The sequence below is a fragment of the Lolium rigidum genome, chromosome 7 (assembly GCF_022539505.1).
Source record: "Lolium rigidum isolate FL_2022 chromosome 7, APGP_CSIRO_Lrig_0.1, whole genome shotgun sequence".
Classification (NCBI taxonomy): domain Eukaryota; kingdom Viridiplantae; phylum Streptophyta; class Magnoliopsida; order Poales; family Poaceae; genus Lolium; species Lolium rigidum.
In genome coordinates this window covers 67,571,223-67,590,560 of record NC_061514.1, presented here as the reverse complement: position 1 = coordinate 67,590,560, position 19,338 = coordinate 67,571,223, and positions in this window count along the sequence as shown.

The window sequence follows — 19,338 nt, the reverse complement described above, 5'->3', positions numbered from 1 at the left end:
CTCACCACTGTATGTTTGACGGTGAGACTGGTGGAGACATATAGGCTGCAGGAGCATCTTCCAGGTTGTAAATCCACTTTGGCTCATAGGTATAGGTATAGATGCACTTAGTACCTTAAACATATTTTAAAATGTAAAAAAATATCCGTACGTACACTGAGACATTCTATATATGTTCGCACAGGTTCGCAGAAAAAAGACTTATAGCCTTATAGGTGCTCTAGTTTACTAAGTAATTGAACACATCTAAGGTCATGAAATTTTATGAAAAAGTTAGAGCAGACACAAAATACACACCTACCGGATATTTTACATTCAAAAAAACGGACACAGCTTACGAAACAAATTAGACTACGAACAATACACCAAATTCAAATCAGGAGTTAATACTGAATAGTACTCTTCAGAGCACAAAATATCAGATTTGTTTCTTAAGCACGACATGGTATATGTATGTAACTATGTTGTGTTGTGTTGTACAAAAATCCAGAGCTTTTCATCGAATGATCTAATCAATCATCTTTTGTTAAAAAGGAGGAGAGTCCCGAGTCATCTACATCGATCCATGCATCATTGAAACAATTGCGATCGTGATTTTCAGTAAATTAGGTAGACCAAGAATGACCCTACAGGTAACGGAGCAGGAGCACATCGTTTTGGCTCTTCAGCTTGAGCCAGCAAAAAAAAAGTTCTGATTTTTTATGAATATATATAAATTTGTTCCATATACATGCTACATTTTGGTAAACTTTAATTTAGGCTACACAAAAGTCAAAAAATTGTGGATTAAAAGGAAAAAATAAATCGATTTTGCTCCCCGGCTACGTTAGTATTTTCTATTCATCTATATGTACTCATATATTTTTTACAACTTTAAATTTAAATATGAAGATTTTTATTTTTCTGAAAAAATAACTACCTAACTGAGAGCACAAAAAATAACTCCCCAGCAGTGCAACGTTGTAATCATACTGTACAATCGCTTAGTCTAGTAACAGGAGTAAGAACATGACTTGTTAGTATTGTAATTTTGTTAGATACTAGCACACACTTGTCCCTCCACATCATCCTCATAATTTTAGAGGTTTTATTTCTAAGGAAGTCCCATCAACCTCGATGTGTCCTCGTAGTTTTCCAAAATAATTATATGAAAGATAGTTTGCATAATTTCTTAGGGCTTCACTGCCACCATGAAGCCAAAACAGTTCATGCCAATGTCCCATGTAAATTATTGAAGGTATTTTTTACAGAATTATCAAAAGGGATTGATTTTCAGCCTATTCATCAATAGATGTGCAAAAAAGAAATCTATTAGTGTAACAAAACGTAAAAAAACGAAATGAAACGTAAATGTTTGACATGCCAAGCAATGTATAAAAGAAATAAACTGCGTGAATCATCTAGACAATAAATAATTGAACGTTGAGACAAACAACAGTATAACACCGTCTATGAACTACTGGAATACTTTAATGCAAAAAAACTACGGGAACCAGTCAAGGTGCTTACGGACAGAAACCGTCGGCACAGGTCAATTTGGCCACCGGTATAGGATGTGCCGACGGCCACCGTCGGCACATTATATTTTCGGCAGAGACCTATTTTCCATCGGCACTGCAACTTGTGCCGACCGCTTAGAACTAACGGCCGTTTGGGATTTCTGGTTTTTTTTCAAATTTTCTTAATCTCCCACATGGATAATTTTAAACACTAACTACACTTAATTTTAAGTCAAATTACAATAATGGTCTAACTTTACAATTTGTCACCCATCCTCACCCTACTCCAACCTTAGCACGCACATCTTCTCCATTACTTCCAGTTAAGCTTCCGAGAAAGAAATGACACCTTGTTGATAATACTACCATATCAATCCTACTAACTCGTATACCATGATATCACAACTCTTTATAATTTAGAATTTTAAACAATTATTTAAATTAACATCAATGATTAAGTAATAACAATCTTTAGGCATGATGCAACTATTAATTTAATTTTTAAAATAAAATAAAATCCTAAATTTCTGGCAAAAACTAAAATATTCCTACTTTCATATTTCCATTTGGAATTTTGAGAATCTAAAAAATGCCAACATGTTGTGAATTCTGATGTAACTTTTTCCCACAATCAGTTTGATATATTTTACATTTTTTCGACTTCGTATGCAACCCGAAAAGTTGTTTTACCGATCCATGGCGCAATTTTGCAAAAAAGATTGAAATTCATTTTTGTTAAATTCTCTTGCAACTAGTTGTCATAACACATGGACATCTCGAATGATTTATTTTTTGAATTTTTTATCATTTTTGGCCATTCATTTGAAACTTAAAAAAGCGATCCAACGGAGGGGTGCGTGGAGAGAAAAAATCTAGGCTTGTGCCAACGGCCTAGCCGTCGGCATAGGGCTAAAGGGCAAAAATATATAACGATGTCGCCTCGCTGTCACGGCGGAGACCCTTGTGCCGACGGCCTTTTTTTGTGCCGACGGCCACCGTCAGCACAAACTTTTCTGTGCCACCTCGATTTGTTTCCGTAGTGAAAAATGCCAAAATATCACTAAAACAGAAATATTCCCTGCATTACTAAATTGAAATCAATTCCGTTTTAAAAAAATAAGACATGTCGGGTACAAAGCACATGAACAATGCTAAGAAAAACGTGCGAAATGAAGATATCCAAGCTACAACCAACAGGGATACTGCCAATGGACTATTGAAGCATTACCTATTTTATAGTGTAGCCTCACAGGCTAATTAACACATATATTTCTTGCACAAATATATTCAAAATGAAATATACTAGCTAACATGTAATTTCAAAACCCTCCCTCGATGAAGACTCCATTGCATTAATCAAGTCAGTGCATGCGTTTGGTAAACAGATTGGGCCAGTGCACGTGGATCCTGCATTCTATTTTCCCCCAATCTTCTATTACCTAGGTCTTGCTCTTTTTATTTTTCTTTGGAATACTAAAATTACGTTTAACCCACAATGAAAAAATCAACATAAGAAACCCAATATATGATTCGACATGGTGCAAAAATCACAAAAATATGTATTTTGTATCTTATTTTGATATATGTCACGTAATCAAACTTTTTAAATGATGTCTACATTTTTTATATGTTCATCTCAACTTACAAAGTAAGATAAAATTTAGGGATCGTAATATCATGTACGACTGCGATGAAAATTTAAGGATATGTATAGAATAACTGTTCAACTACTTGGTAGTCAAATAACGTGCCCCTGTCTTTATGTACGCATATACATGAAACTTAGGAAAGTAATAAGATTTTAAAATTATTTTTTTTATTATTTTAAATTACAGAATGTAGCCCAGGTTCTATATAGAGTATCATCCATTTCCAACTATGTTTAGATTAATGTCAGTAGAGCCCGTGAGAGTTACACAACCAAACGTGCACAAATTGTCAAATCGCAGAAGCTATACATGTCATGGTCACAGGCAGCCTTTGTAGCTATGTGGACATCAAAATCAACGTTGAAAACGACCGATTTGTAAGCTGACCAATAATATGCATCGATAACAGATACTGTACGTACGCATATGGTGAGTCACCACAAAACAAGAGTGGTGGGCGCATCCAATCAGAAACGGCCTAGCAGCCTAGCTTGTAGCTATGTGAACCTTTCCACATCACGATCTCGACCGCCTGTTACTTTGCTCTACACACAGAAATAGCTTTTATGACGTCACGTATATTAAATTGAATTAGACGAGCCATTCCGAAATGGGAGTGATAGTTAGCACATTTATTTTCTTTTTTTCAAAAGAATATACACATTTTTCCACGGCAACGGTATTAGACGGTACTATATATACCTGCTTGTCACCATCAATATATTTTCCATCTGTCTTCTTCCTTGTGAGGCTTAAATTTTCGTGGTGTACTTTTGCTTGATCTAATTTCTATTGCCAGGGTCTACCGCTTTGTACTTTAGTATTCGCGATTGATGGACACTGCTAGGGTGTATGCAATGCATACGACAGATACGTCGACACCGCGTCGAGAGGATTCTAGGTCGTTGTGGCCATACATGCGTAACGAGAGGTTTTCTGTCCGTAAAAGATGCCAGCTAGGAAATTATAGTGAGATATTGGATGTGACTATTGTGTATATGCTATCTGTTACTCCGTATTTGCTTTCCGTTTGTATTGACACACCCATGACGCATATCATGAGAACTAAATACCGACTATCTAATTTTCACATGTCACTGACTCACTCTACATCTTTAGTGGACTCAATGTACATCTTCATGCGTTTGTATATATAATAGTAATAAAAGGTAATCTGTCCAAGTACTACTCCCTCCGTTCTAGTAGAGTGTAAGTCATATTCCCGTTTTGAGGCTGTCCCACATATGAAGCAAATAAGGCACAATTTTGCATTAATTGGAGTTAAGTACTGCATGCATGCAACCCGCATTTTTCTCTCCTCCACATGCAGCCATGCGGGAGACTCACTTCACCATGCATGCAATAATTATGGGGTTGTTTCTATTGGCTGTTGCAGTTACGAAATATCACAGTCCGGCCTAATTAGTCACAATTTCTGCCCCAACCAAGTTACTTCTTGGGCTAAGATATTAGAGGATTATGACTTACACTCTAGGACGGAGGGAGTAGCTTATATCTCACACATGCATTTTCTGCTGACTCGGTCGTTATTAGGTTGGCCACGTATACGTGACTTATCTGGCCCCTTCGTCCGTTGGTGCATGTGACACGCGGATCTAGGGCTGTTGTCCGTATGCATGCATGCCATCCCCACTTCCCGTATGTGTGTCACAAGTACATTTCTATATATGGTTAGTGAGGCCCACGAAATCTTTTTGCGAATTTAGAGAGCTTAATTTATTGATTAATTGTGATTAACTGATACGATTACAATCACTCGTAAGAGTATCTATGAGAAAACATGGGTTATAGTTGATTCACAGACATCTCCTCCTATCAACACTAGCCTGCTTAGCGTGACCCACGAATTTTGTAGCCGTCAAAGTGCAGAACATTCTTGTTTGATTGTTCTAGAAAGAATTTCTTTTATTGTTGTAGAAAGTGCAGAACATTTGCACCACTTAGCTTAACGGTTTGCTCTTGAAGACTCTGGAGACACACTGCAGAAGTGACAGAAGACGCTGCATCCGCATGGCAAAGCGTGAGTATATACGTATGGTAACTGAAGTGTGACGAGTTACCCATAACTTGGACCAAACAGCTGCTTATAGCAAACGCGGACGTGTCCGCTAATCACCGGTAGAGCTGCCAGGGAGAAGACGACAAGCACTACACAAAAAGTGACAGTGGTGTCACGAGGCAAGTAAACGGCACGGCCGGGGGTATATGCCATTCTTCTGTCGGGTCGCTTTAGACTACACACGTGTCGATAGTGATGACGTTTACCGGCGTCTCTACGTGTCTACCGTCTAGTGATTTTACATGGCCTTCTCACCTGCATAATCATCTCTACCCTGCCTTCGCGTAGGAAAGAAATGGAACATGGGTAATCACCATAATTGGCGTTCATATGTAACAACGAAATGCGGACGGTTGATTGGCGTCAGTAGCGTGCAAGCATGACGGATAGACCGGCCTAGCTAGAACGACATAAATTTTCAGTTTAGTTAGAGGAGGGAGAATAAAAAAAGGTTTGCTTTTCATCAGATAAATGATGCTCCCTTAGAAAAATAAGAAAGGATTTTTATTTAAGCGAAGGTTCTACCACCAAGTCTCTGTATCAAAATAATGACACAACCATTTTTATTAAAATTATTCAGCAAAATCTTACAAGGAAAATATAAAGATCGAACTGAAGCCACCTCACTAACTACTAGATGTCATAGTTTTTTTTTAATCTACAGATGTCATAACACCTACAAACTTGATGAACAGAGTGATCGTGTTAGGGCCTCATGTTTGGACCTCACCAACACATATCATGAGATAACCGGAGGGCTCACCAAAACGCCTAACAGTGAGTTGGAAACACAAACCAGTGTAGCAAACACTAAACGCACACCATTACACATGCTTGAGAATTCGCTGACACCATCTTCCGCTGACCCATCTTTAGGAAGGATCAAGGCATTGATCTTGCTAGGCCTGACATCGATGTCGCCATGGCGCCAGACAACGCCTCCGTCCTGCGCGCATCCATCGTCACACGCCTGCCGTCGAGACCCCGCTGCACCACGCCGCCGAGACCCGCCACCATCGACATGGTAGATGAAACACCGCTCCACCAGCAGACTCCTCTGGACATCACGAGTTCCAAAATGATGCCCATGTTCTCCATTCTACCATACGTCTTTCCTTATACATAATTTTGTACCAAGATTTAATTAATTCTCGTTGACTTCAAAAGATGATAAATGGATAATACATTGCACATGTTATAGTTAGTGTCCTCTCTAAATAGCCTGGATAGCTAATGGAAGACCTACTTTCTACTATTGTACCGTACATGACCTAACATGGCCTTGGCCACGCAAAAACATCTTGACATTTCCTACGGCCCCTCCTTGCATAGGTGGCTACCGTGGCTTCCTATCGGCTGCAATATCTATTCCTGGTGACCTTGGGGTTCAGAAATTTCCATCTACCAGCCCCAATCAATCCGCGGCGCTGTCGGTCGAAAGGCAAATTGGTTTCCACCTTGCTCCGTTGAGAGACCCAGGGAGCACCTACGTAGCCTCGCTTGATCACCAGTGACGAGACCTCCTGTTTTTTTGTCCGCTTCCGCACTCCAGCAGCGAGCGAGAAGAGTCAGAGTATAGTAGGACTGTAGCTGGCTGTAGGAGGCAGATCGATCGATCGATCGATGATAATATAGATTGCTAGCTGATAGGTGGAATAGGTTGGGGGCGCCTTTTGGCGAGATCGAGAGATCTCACGGTCTCACAATGGCAAAGCCCAGGGTCTACAGTTATTGCACTGATTCAGCGACAGCCATCGCTACCGGGTTGGAAGATCCAAGCCGGCGGGCCGCCGGTCGGCGTCATGGCGGCGATGGCGTCACGCTGTGGACTGCGGAAGGAAGATTGGCGGGCGAAGTTTCAACTCATGTGCCAGTGGCAATCTTAATTCGGGTCGGGCGACTGTTGATTAATCAGCGTTCCTCTGCAAAAAGGAATTGATTAATAGTAGGCGTTTGTTCAGGCGCTAGGCCATGACGGCTCCACAGGCACATTTGTGAGCTGCCTGCATTTCCCTTAATTTCCTGGTTCGGAGACGTCGCCAATCAGGATGTGCATTGGCAGGGTTACCGAATTTGTTTTGTACCATGAATCATGCGTATACTACATGTACTATCGCATAAGTACAGACGTACAGTTGGTCAAGACATCAAGCCCTAGTTTTTGTTCCATGCAAATTCCAAGTCAAATGAGATTACTATCTTAAATCTTGATCAATATAGAATTTCAGTTATCTGAATCGACTACAGCTTAAGAAAGTCTCAACCAACTTAGACTACGTATAGGTTGCAGAAACTCAATTCGGCTCCCGGGTGCGTATGATCCATCTATCATAAAAATATATTTTCAAGTGTTAAAAAATTTTGACAAAAAAATTTACATGTACATCTCCATAATATATGTGTATTCGTCAAGTTTCACGAAAAAATGATATTTTTTGTAGTCTAAACGAAAAAGAAAAAATTTATCTTGTGACAAGTCTTTGTTTCAGCACAGAATTTTATCTTTTTTACACACGCCACATGACATGTCGATTTTTCATGAAACGACTTTGTGAGCGCGTAGCACATGAAGATGTACGTGCGAAATTTTTATTTCAATTTTTTTGACATGTTAAAATGTGTCTAACATGTATTTCAATATAAAGGGAGCATACGCTCCCATGTGCCAAAACATCACTCCCTATAGGTTGCCTCTATTTTGTAATGTGCTGTGTGGGTCGTTCATGTCCCCTCCATCAGTGGCTGCGGTCATAGGGAGTGCAGGTTTCCAGAACTGATGACCCCCGTTATTGAAGTATGATCCATAAGGTCTACTTATGCCAAAAATTATCTTGTGTTGTGAAGTGAAGAACAGTCAAACATGCAGGGAGTTCATCCATCATTCCTCTGCATTTCATCAGTTCGATCAGACAACATTTTACCAAACGTTTTCACTGGACTGAACTGCTCGCCACCCTCATTCTCTTGGTGTTCATCTGCAGTTGATTTTGTTGTCAACATTCAGTGCAAACTAGTGTAAGAGCTATGCGGGTCCATGAGCAGGATCGCTGCCTAATCATCGACAGCAGCGAATGCAGTATCAAATTTTAGGTGTGGCGGAATAAACAAGCACTGCACAAAATTAACTAATCTATGTTCAACTACACTTACGTGTACTATGCAAATATGCGAAAAAAATTGGACACCTTAGTCCTACACTACAGGCTATCACTTAGAAACCAACAGACTTCTAGTTTTTGTTACAACGGGCCTAAAATATGTGTTTCTGTGCAATTTCTCGTTTCAGAAAGTGCGACTTAGGTTCAGTGTTACATTTTCATTAAACTGAAGTTCACTTCTCTGAACCGACTACAACTTCAGAAAATTCCAATCAACTTAGACATAGTACTTTTGCACGGGTCGTGAAGAGTGCAGGCTTTCAGAGCTGATGAACCCTGACATAGTACTATCCATAGGGTCTACTTTTGCCAATAATTATCTTGTGTTGTGAAGTGAGGAAAAACCAAACATGTAATGAAGTTCATTCATCATCTGCATTTTCATTAGTTCGATCAGACAACAGTTTACCAAACGTTTTCACTGGACTGAACTGCTCCCGGCCCTCTCTCATGGTGTTCATCTACAGTTGATATTATTGGTGTCAGCATTCAGTGCAAAGTAGCGTAAGATCTATGCAGATCCATGAGCAGGATCACTGCCTCATCGATCGTCAAGCATGTACATCCATAGTCCTGCATGATCATATTTCTTTATTGACATGAGTGTACTAGCTCTACTTTAAAAAGAACAGGTTTTGAACTGCACGGAGTTGACAGCAGGCGTCAAATAATTGCAGCAGCTGAGTACACAGAACTACATCCTGAGGCCTTGTTTACTTCTCTCGTATTTTTCTTTCCAATGGATATAGGGATAGGAGTGGATTTGGTGTTCACCCAATCCCCTCAAATATCCTTCCCCAAAAATACATTAGTAGGCCTTGTTTACTTCTAGGGTATTTCTGGGGATGGGAGGGAATTATTCCGGGATACGAAATAATCCCTGCCCATCCCCATAAATACCCTAGAAGTAAACAAGGCCCGAAAGAATTGTAACTCTGAACACAACAAACTTTGTGCTTGAAGTTTCTTAAAACTTCACAGATGTAGCCTCACTTTCTCATTTATTTTGCAGAACACGCAAGAGCTTTGCGTGTTGATTCATTAAGCAAGAAACCAGTAGTTTTACAAAGAGCACATACAGGACTGCAAGCGAACACCGCTCCCTTCTACAGCTCGTGGGAATAGAATCGCTGAGATCGATCCACCATATTCGACAATGGTCACCACCGGCGTGGATTCGGCCACACCTGAACCAAACTGGATGTGAGAAGCACTGAACCATGAATATCATACTACTTGTTTAGATCTTAAAATGTTCAGATCCATGTTAATTGTGTTAGCCGTGCCACGATTTCTAGGATGGGATGGATTTTTCTGTTTAGAATCCCTATTCATCAAACCTGCACCGAAATTAACTCACCAATCATCTGCATTTTGCTTGGGTCGATCAGACATTGCCACATGTTCAATGGATTGAAGTGTTCCTCACTCTAACTCTCATGGTGTTCATCTGCAGTTGATTTGCGTGTCAACATTTAGAGCAGACTATAGTGTATGAGATATGGAGATCCATGAGCAGAATCAGCATTGTCTCCGGCATCAAGATGTGCATCCATAGTTGTTTGAAGCGAAATATATGTTATGGTAATCCTCCTTTGATGACAGGAATGTAGCAGCTCTGTTTTGCAAACAGAATGGATGTTGAACTGCAAGGGTTTGAGGGCTGGCATCAAATAATTCTGGAAGCAAAGTACAATGATAGACTACATCTTGAAGAAATTGTGTCACTACATAGTGCAAGTCAGCTTTATGCGGGATATGACACAATAGACAGCTAGTTCATTCTTACCAATATTTCGCGACTAAAATGGTACTGACCTGTTTAGCCTTATGCAGGAATTTAAGCTACTGCATGTATATCACTGCAACTGTCACCACAACAAACTTAACTTACTGATGTAGTCTTCATTTGTGATCTTCAGTGAACTCAAAGATGACTACCAGTAAACAACCAGCAAGAGACATGTTATATCTGCAGCTTGGCTTCAACCGCGCCATTCTCAGAGAATACAACCATAGCTAGGCCTGATCTCGAAATAAAATTTAAGCTTTCCAAATAATGATGCATATGTAGTTCACTGCAGTAATAATATAATAATTCCCAAATATTACCTATTGCAAGGATAGACAAAAAAACGCACAACTATGATCTATCAACCACTAGAGCATGCATTTGCAAACAATGTTTGGATAATAGAGTGGAAAACGAATAGTTTCATTGTTCATAGGAGTAGATGTGATCAGCATTATAAGCAATGTTTCGGGTGACTAAAAACAGAGAAAGAAAGAATAGAAAAAGGCAGAAACATGTACGCCCGATCACCATGAACACCAGAGTGGAAAACTAACAGTTTCATTTTGCACAGAAGTAGATGTGATCAGCATTGTCAGCAATGTTGATCGGTACACTCTGAACAGAGAAAGAAAGAAAAGGAAACGACAGAAACAGGTACACGTGATCACCATGAACAACGGAGTGAAAAACTAACAGTTTCATTGGGTATAGAAGTGAAAAACAACGGAGCTGATTGCCAATGATTTACGACTATAGGGCAACAGATCACCAAAACTTCAACCACAGCTTATGTTCTGGGCAGACAAGTTAGCTACCTAGTAGCCTTTTTTTCTTTTTTGTTTCCTACCCCCAGGTCTTCGCCTGGTTTGTAAATCTCTACATTCATATATAGAAATATATAAACTTCAAAAAAAAATTGCATATAGAAGTAGATATACAACAACAACAACAACAACCAAGCCTTTCAGTCCCAAACAAGTTGGGGTAGGCTAGAGTTGAAACCCATAAGATCTCGAAACCAAGTCATGGTTCCGGAACGTGGATAGCTAACTTCCACGCACCCCTATCCATGGCTAAATCTTTGTCGATATTCCAAACCTTCAGGTCTCTCTTAACGGACTCCTCCCATGTCAAGTTTGGTCTACCACGACCCCTCTTAACATTCTCATCACGCTTTATCCGTCCGCTATGCACTCGGCGCTTCCGGAGGCCTCCGTTGGATATGTCCATACCATCTGAGACGATGTTGGACCAGCTTCTCTTCAATCGGTGCTACCCCAACTCTCTCCCGTATATCGTCATTCCGTACCCGATCCTTTCTTGTGTGGCCACATATCCATCTCAACATGCGCATCTCTGCTACACTTAACCGTTGGATATGTCGTCTCTTCGTTGGCCAACACTCAGCGCCATACAACATCGCAGGTCGGATAGCTGTCCTATAAAACCTGCCTTTTAGCTTTTGTGGCACTCTCTTGTCACAGAGTACGCCCGAAGCTTGGCGCCACTTCATCCAACCAGCCTTGATTCGGTGGCCCACATCTTCATCGATATCGCCATCCTTCTGCAACATGGACCCCAAATATCGAAAAGTGTCTCTCTCCGGTACCACCTGCCCATCAAGGCTAACCTCTCCCTCCTCGTGCCTAGTAGAACTGAAACTGCACCTCATGTATTCAGTTTTAGTTCTACTAAGCCTAAAACCTTTCGATTCGAGAGTTCGCCTCCACAACTCTAACTTTCTATTAACCCCCGTTCGGCTATCATCGACTAGCACCACATCATCCGCAAAGAGCATACACCATGGGATGTCTCCTTGTATATCCCTTGTGACCTCATCCATCACCAAATCAAAAAGATAAGGGCTCAAAGCTGACCCTTGGTGTAGCCCTATTCTAATTGGAAAGTCATCAGTGTCGCCATCGCTTGTTCGAACACTTGTCACAACATTATCATACATATCCTTGATGAGGGTAATGTACTTTATTGGGACTTTGTGTTTCTCCAAGGCCCACCACATGACATTCCGAGGTATCTTATCATAGGCCTTCTCCAAATCAATGAACACCATATGAAGGTCCTTCTTTTGCTCCCTGTATCTCTCCATCAGCTGTCGTACCAAGAAGATGGCTTCCATGGTAGACCTCCCTGGCATGAAACCAAATTGGTTTTTGGTCACGCTTGTCAACCTTCTTAAGCGGTGCTCAATGACTCTCTCCCATAGCTTCATAGTATGGCTCATCAGCTTGATTCCACGGTAATTAGTACAACTTTGAACATCCCCCTTGTTCTTGAAGATTGGTACTAAAATACTCCGCCTCCATTCTTCGGGCATCTTGTTTGACCGAAAAATGAGGTTGAAAAGCTTCGTTAGCCATATCTACTATATAGAAGTAGATATGATCAGCATTATTAGCAATCTTGATCGGTAGACTAAAAAAGAGAAGAAGAAAAGCAAAGAAAAGAAAATGACAGAGATAGATACACCGGATCGCCTTAAACAATGTAGTGGAAAACCACCGGTTTCACTGCATCATCTACAATGCTGATCGGTAGACTAAAAACGGAGAAATGAAGAAAGGAAAAAACAGAAACAGCCAAGCAGATACACCAGAAAGCCCGACGTTCACCCACACCCCCTCCTGCACTTCGTTCTGAAAAACGATATGGAAAAACAATATGGATGCATGCTGAAGTTCTGAAATTCGAACAGGGGGGCACTTACTAGCAAACAGAGATGATCATGTCGATACGTACAAGTGGATTGTCTGGCCCTTTGCATAAGTTCGGACTTTTGAATGCGTGAGCTAGTGCATGAAGTTTGACATAGTATCATGTCATCATTTATACGTGTGTTATTCTTCTTTCCATGTGTTGGCCTTCTCTTCTCTTCTCCGAGTCACACGGGAGGAATGTTGATATGTACAAGTGGATCGCCTAGCCCTTTCCATAAGTTTAGACTTTTGGTTGCGTCGGCTAGTGCATGAAACTTGACAGATCGGTCCTAAATCTCATTCTTTATCGGACAACAACTAGTAAGCAACATGAAAACAAAAGAATTGCTTGTAATTCAGAGCAGGTTAACATAAAAAACCAGCGCGTGGCTGTTCATCTACATTTTACACTAAATGTATATCAGCACTACAAATTGATTTGGTTAATTTCTTCCATGGCGCATCAGAAAATTCAGTGAAGAAAAAAAAAATACTCTCAGCGCTTGTAGAAGAAGCGCTTGAAATGAAAATTCAGGTGCAAGATACCCCTCTCGAAGGTGCACTTGAATCCGGCCTTTCTAGAGTACTCCCACTCCTTGTTCACGATTCTGAACGCGACGTCCTCGTACGGCGGCCCGGCGTGGAACCTGATGATGCAGGTCTCGTCGCTCTCCCCGTCCTTGTGGACGGTGTACTCCGGGGGCTTCGTGCCGGCGAGGTCGGGGTAGTACACCACGAACTTGTAGCCCTTGACGATCTTGGGCGGGGGCTGGTCATGGTCGTAGTGCACGCGGTTGTACTTGTTCCACTCGAACCCTGACCGGACACGCGTGATGTACTTGGGCTTCCTCAGCTCCAGCGTCGATGGTGTCAGCGGTAATGCGACCGGGCAGAGTGCATCCGACCCTTCAGCTTCGGCGTCGGCCATGTCGTCGCCGTCGTCTGCACTTTCAGGTTCCTCCTCGTCGTCCTTGTTGTCAGAAGAGGGCGGCTCCTCGTCACCTGTCGAGTAGTTCTGTTGCAAGTACTTCTTGGCTTTCTCCACCCGGATGAGCTCTGTCACGCCCTGCCAGTGCTCGACGACCATGGACTCGCCGGCAGCCATCCGCGCGGCGATGGTCTCCTGCATCGCGTCGAGCTCTTCGATGCTCTTGCCTTCGACGACGCCCTTCACATCATCAAAGATCGCGGAGTGCACCAGCCTCTCGCCGTCCCCGGCCGTCCCGGCGGCCTTGGCGATCTCGGCGTCGCACAATACCTTGGCGGCGTCCCAGAAGGGCCCGTTCGCCCTGTCGAGACCGGCGTGCTCCGCGATCTCCTTGCCGAGCTCCCTCAGGCCCTCCAAGGACGCGCCGCGGAACGCCGCCACCGCGCGGGGCCGCGTCCCGTCGAGGGATTTCACGAGCACGTCGATGGGCTTGGGCCGCCCGTAGCCGAACCGCGTCTCGGCCCGGATCCTGCTCTGGTCGAGAAGAAAGGCGGCCTCCTTCGCCTCCTCCTCCGCCCTGGCGAGCGACGCGGCGGTGATCGGAGGCGGCGGCGAGACACGCCGGGACGCGGCGGATGAACTGACGGCGGCGGCCTCCTTGCGGCGGGCGAGGCAGCGGCGGCGCTCGGAGCGGAGCGAGACGATGTCCGGGAGCAGGCCGCGGTGGAGATCGCGGTCGAGCTTCTTGTGCCAGACGAAGGCGCCGAGGCCGCGCGCCGCGAGCTTCTGGGAGACGGCAGCGGCGCGGCGGCTGACGGCCTTGGCGAGCGACCTCGACGGGCGCGTGGTCTCCCGGGCAGGGGAGGCGGCGCGTGGCTTGGCCATTGTTGTCCGTCGCGAGATCAAAACGCACCAAAGGTGTTGACAAACCCGGATAAAAGAGGGGATCCGCATAGTCGGTTACCGATCGAAGGTGTTGCCGTGTGCCGGCGTCCGTTGGTCAGCCCATGAACCGATTCGGGGAACCGACCCTCTCACGATTCCTTTATTTTGACTCCTAGCTGATTCTTTTACTCCCTCCGTGCGAAAATGTAAAGACGTTTGGGGACGGTTCCCGACCAGGTGAAAAGGGGTAAAAAGACAAATTTACCCTTCCTCGATTTTGAATCGGTACGCTGCCGTCCTCGATCGCCCTCCTCCTCCGCCTGGGCAGGTCCTCCTCCGCCCTCCTCCTCCGCCTGGGCAGGTCCTCCTCCGCCATCCTCCTCCGCCTGGGCAGGTCCTCCAGCCCTCCACCCCTCCGGCCTGGGCTCGCCCTCCTCCTCCGCCCTTGCCCTCGCCCTCGCCCTCCACCCTCCACCCCTCCGGCCTGGGCTCGCCCTCCTCCTCCGCCCTTGCCCTCGCCCTCGCCCTCCACCCTCCACCCCTCCGGCCTGGGCAGATCCTCGCCAAGGTGCTCTTGGAGGAAGGTCTCCTCCCCAAGGTGCTACCGGAGGACGATCTCCTCCGGCCCAGGCAGTTCCTCGCCCAGGACCATCCTGGAGGACGATCTCCTCCGGCCCAGGCAGGTCCTCGCCGACGACCACCTTCGTCCCAGGCAGCTCCTCACCTGGGTGTGCTTCGCCTCCTCCTTGACGACAATCTCCTCGCTAGGTGATCCTCGCCTCTTTGTCGAAGATCGGCTCCCAGGTTCTTACTCACCAAGAGCCTCACGCACAGGTGCTCAGGGACGGAGACAAGGGGGACGGGGGGGGGGGGCTGCGCCCCCTCCCCCTCCCCCTATGCTCATGATTTTCCTTTGAACACAAGCCATGGCAGCTCCTTATTTCTGTGATTTTAGCTAGTTCTGCCCCCCTCATACTAAGATTGCCCCCCTTATACTTCATTCCTGGCTCCGTCCCTGCAGGTGCTCCTCGCACCGAGAGTAGCAGCAGACATCAGAGCATATGTTGAACAAATATACGAGCAGGAGCACATTACAACAGCAGCATCCTCGTACCTGAACAAATAGCAGAAGCAGTTGCACACAGGATCAATATGGTGCTCCCAGACTTGAATTTCACTCCACCCGAAGAAGACGATGTCCATATACCTGAAGCAGAATATGCAGGTACATTATCTACCGCAAAACGAAGTTACAGTTTCAAATACATCAAGTTATGTACAGGTTTTGCCTCTTATATATAGCAAATTCCTAAAACAATTGGTAAACTGAATTCGTTTGAATGTACAGTTAGATATGCAATATTATCCCATGTTCCATTTATCACCATGGTATGGCAACACTACAGTCTGCAGTTAAATAAACAATAACTTCATGATCACCTTGGAGGAGGTCCTGATCATGATCTTGCTAGCTTTACAGAATAACCAACAGGAGGTATACAAACATCATAGTTTTCCTAATTTATCCGCAGTGGCAAGAACAGAGTAACAGTGCAGTAGCTTTTGTTAAAGCCTACAAGTGCTGTGGATTTTGCTAACAGATAAGACAGAGAAACAACCTAGATGAACAGTCAGTCTTTCACATCCATCAGCCCGCCTGTTGTGCGTTGGTGGTCAAGGGAAACAACTTCTCGACATCTGATGAGTCCTTGTTCATGTTGTTCTTGCTGCTGCTCGTCAGTGCTGTCAGCTGTCACATTTGAACCCTCCTACACAAGGCAAAAGCAAGCTGTAAAAACAAGTTCAAGTGCAAAATACTTGTAATGTCTGTCCATGATATAGGGAGTAGTAGTATTTTTACCTTGGGTGTGTGATGGAGAGAAAGAGAGGCCATAGGCCAAGCGGGAAAGATGTCCAGTGTACGTACGCATGGCGTTGCTGTGTCCATGGTGATGGTGAGCTATGGTGGAGGTGGCAGTTGGAGTTTGTTGCTGATGAGCAGCCCTCCTGCCGCCGCTGCTGTTGAATGTGGCCACCTGGTCAGGGTGGGCATTCGGTTTAAACCAAAATTTCGGTTCGGTTTTTGCGGTTTTTTAACAAATTCGGTTTTTAAAAATGATAACCGAAATTGGCATGAAAATTTAGGAAACCGAAGATTCGGTTAACCGATAAATTCGGTTCGGTTTTCGGTTAAAACCGAATGAACCTACTCACTTGAACAAATAGTAGGCATCACCGAAGAAAGCAAATAGTGATTGACATATCAACAGAAAAAGCATCAACTGCGCAAGAAATCGACAAATGAGCACCAATCGTGGAGGGATGCTATTTGGTAGGCTGCGGCACTCGTGGTACAGGTGCATCACTCGTGAGCGATTAAAAGGGGTAGCTAAGACTTTGAGCGACGTGTTCTATTATGCAGGCTTCACGCTATATTCAGAAAAAGCTAGTACATCAAAGACCAAAGTCATACATTGAATGAACAATTTTTGGAACATCAAACGCATTTGGGCTTCTATGAAATATATGATCGGTTTATGCACAAATTGATGGTAGGTTACTCAATTCGGTCTATTCTGTCTTGTTCGGTTGGTGGGGCTAAAAACCAAATTTTACCAAATTTAATTCGGTTAGTATAAATGGAAACCGAAAAATAGCGGTTAATGGAAAAAACCGAGATTTCAGTTAGTTCGGTTTCGGCTTCGGTTCGGTTTTCAGTTTCACGGTTTTTATGCCCACCCTGACCACCTGGTGCATGAAGGCCTCCTCCAGCTCCCCGAAATAGGCACCCCCTCCTCCTCCGTCTTGCTCGCTGCACGGACAAGCAAAACCATCATCAGTTCATCACCATGACGAAATGATCTACAGAAAGATTCGTATGTAGTATGTATCTACACATGCAGAATTCATGACAGGAAGCACGAAGAACAGCAAGACGACAAAAACTATGCATACACAACGCAAAAGAGATATCAGCAAGAAAACGGAGAGGGGGGAAAGGGAGTATTTCGCACGTGTTCCATCATGTAATATTTGGAAATTTACTAAGTCACGAAAAAAAATTGTTACTCTGTACTTGATATAAGCCATATAATTTTTGGCATAAAAATTGAAGAATGCACGTTGAAAAAAATTACTCTAGATTTCGGCAGAATTGCCACTAGACAATTGATCGCGAGAAAACAAAGGATTTTACATAAGATAAGTAAAAGTAAACTAATTTCTAAAAAAAAAAAGAATTGTCTAGACAAGTGGTGCAAAGCTATACACCTTATATTATGAATTTTTTTCTCAAAAAACTATATGGCTTATATATAAGAACAGAAAGCGGTGAAAAAAAAAGAAAAACGGACAGGGGCACTTGCTAGCAAACAAAGATGATCCATTCTCAAAGTCATTCTTGATCGGATAACAACTACTCTCTTCGTTTGTATAAAATTGACGTGAGCCGTGCGTACAAAATAGGTTATGTAGGTACATACCTTACCTAGCGTCAATTAAACATGACCAGAGGTAGTAGTAAGCAACATGGAAACTACACAATTGCTTGTAATTGAGAATGGGTTAACATAAAAAAAAATCAAGTTTGAGGAATCTCCACAACTTGGTCCGAGCCCCTAAGAATACCACTAAGCCACACAGAAGTCTGAGGTTCCAAGAACCCAAGAGTGAAATATCTTCTTACTTTCACTTTCACAAATCACCGTGGAGAACTCAAAGGGATGCACCAAATACAATGGCAAGAGTACACGGGGTGCTCAAATCATTATCTCTCAAATTTTACCAAATATCTAAAATCTACTAGGGGGATAAGAGAGGAAGAACAGAGGAATCCACAAAGAACTCCAAGATCAAGATCTACTATGCCCCCCTCACTTAGAGATGATATTGATTGCTAAAAATGTAGATCTAGATCTCCTCGCACCTCAACAAGATGCGAGAATCATAGTAGGAATAGAGAGTTAGAGCAAGCTCTCAAGATGCAAGAACCATAGTAGGAGAGAGACTAGAAAAGAAGCCACCGGCTCTTGGGGAAGAAGGTGGGCCTTTATAGGTCCCTCCACAAAATCCGACCATTACGACCATTTAACACCAGAGTATCAGGCCTAGAGGGCCAAAGATTCCACCCCTCATACTGGGAGCAAGGCGGGATTCAAAACAGAGAAATCACGATCCGGACTAGAGTCTCCGGCCCTCTCGGGACTGGAGTATCCGGCCCTGGAAAAAAATTGAGAAAAGTTAAAACCGAAACGACCTTAACCAGAGCTTCTCGCTCTGATTTTGATGATCTTGGTCTTCTTTCAAAGCTAGCAACAAGCTCTACCATATCATGCAGAGAATCATAATATTCCATCAAGGGATTATATAACCAAATGATTAAAGGTTTGACCTATGTATAAGAGACAAACATGTAGAACCTCCAACATCAAAAACATGACAACTTGAGTTAGGAAACTCCAATTTAGGTAAAACAAATTTTAATGGGAAGAGGACGATAAAAGCTACCCCTCAAAATGTGAAAATAAAAAAAATTGGGGTAGATTTTTTTATCAATTAGTAGGTGGAACATCTTGATATGGAGAACCGAGAAAAACTCTAATATCGAAAACGCAACAAGTATTTCATGCAA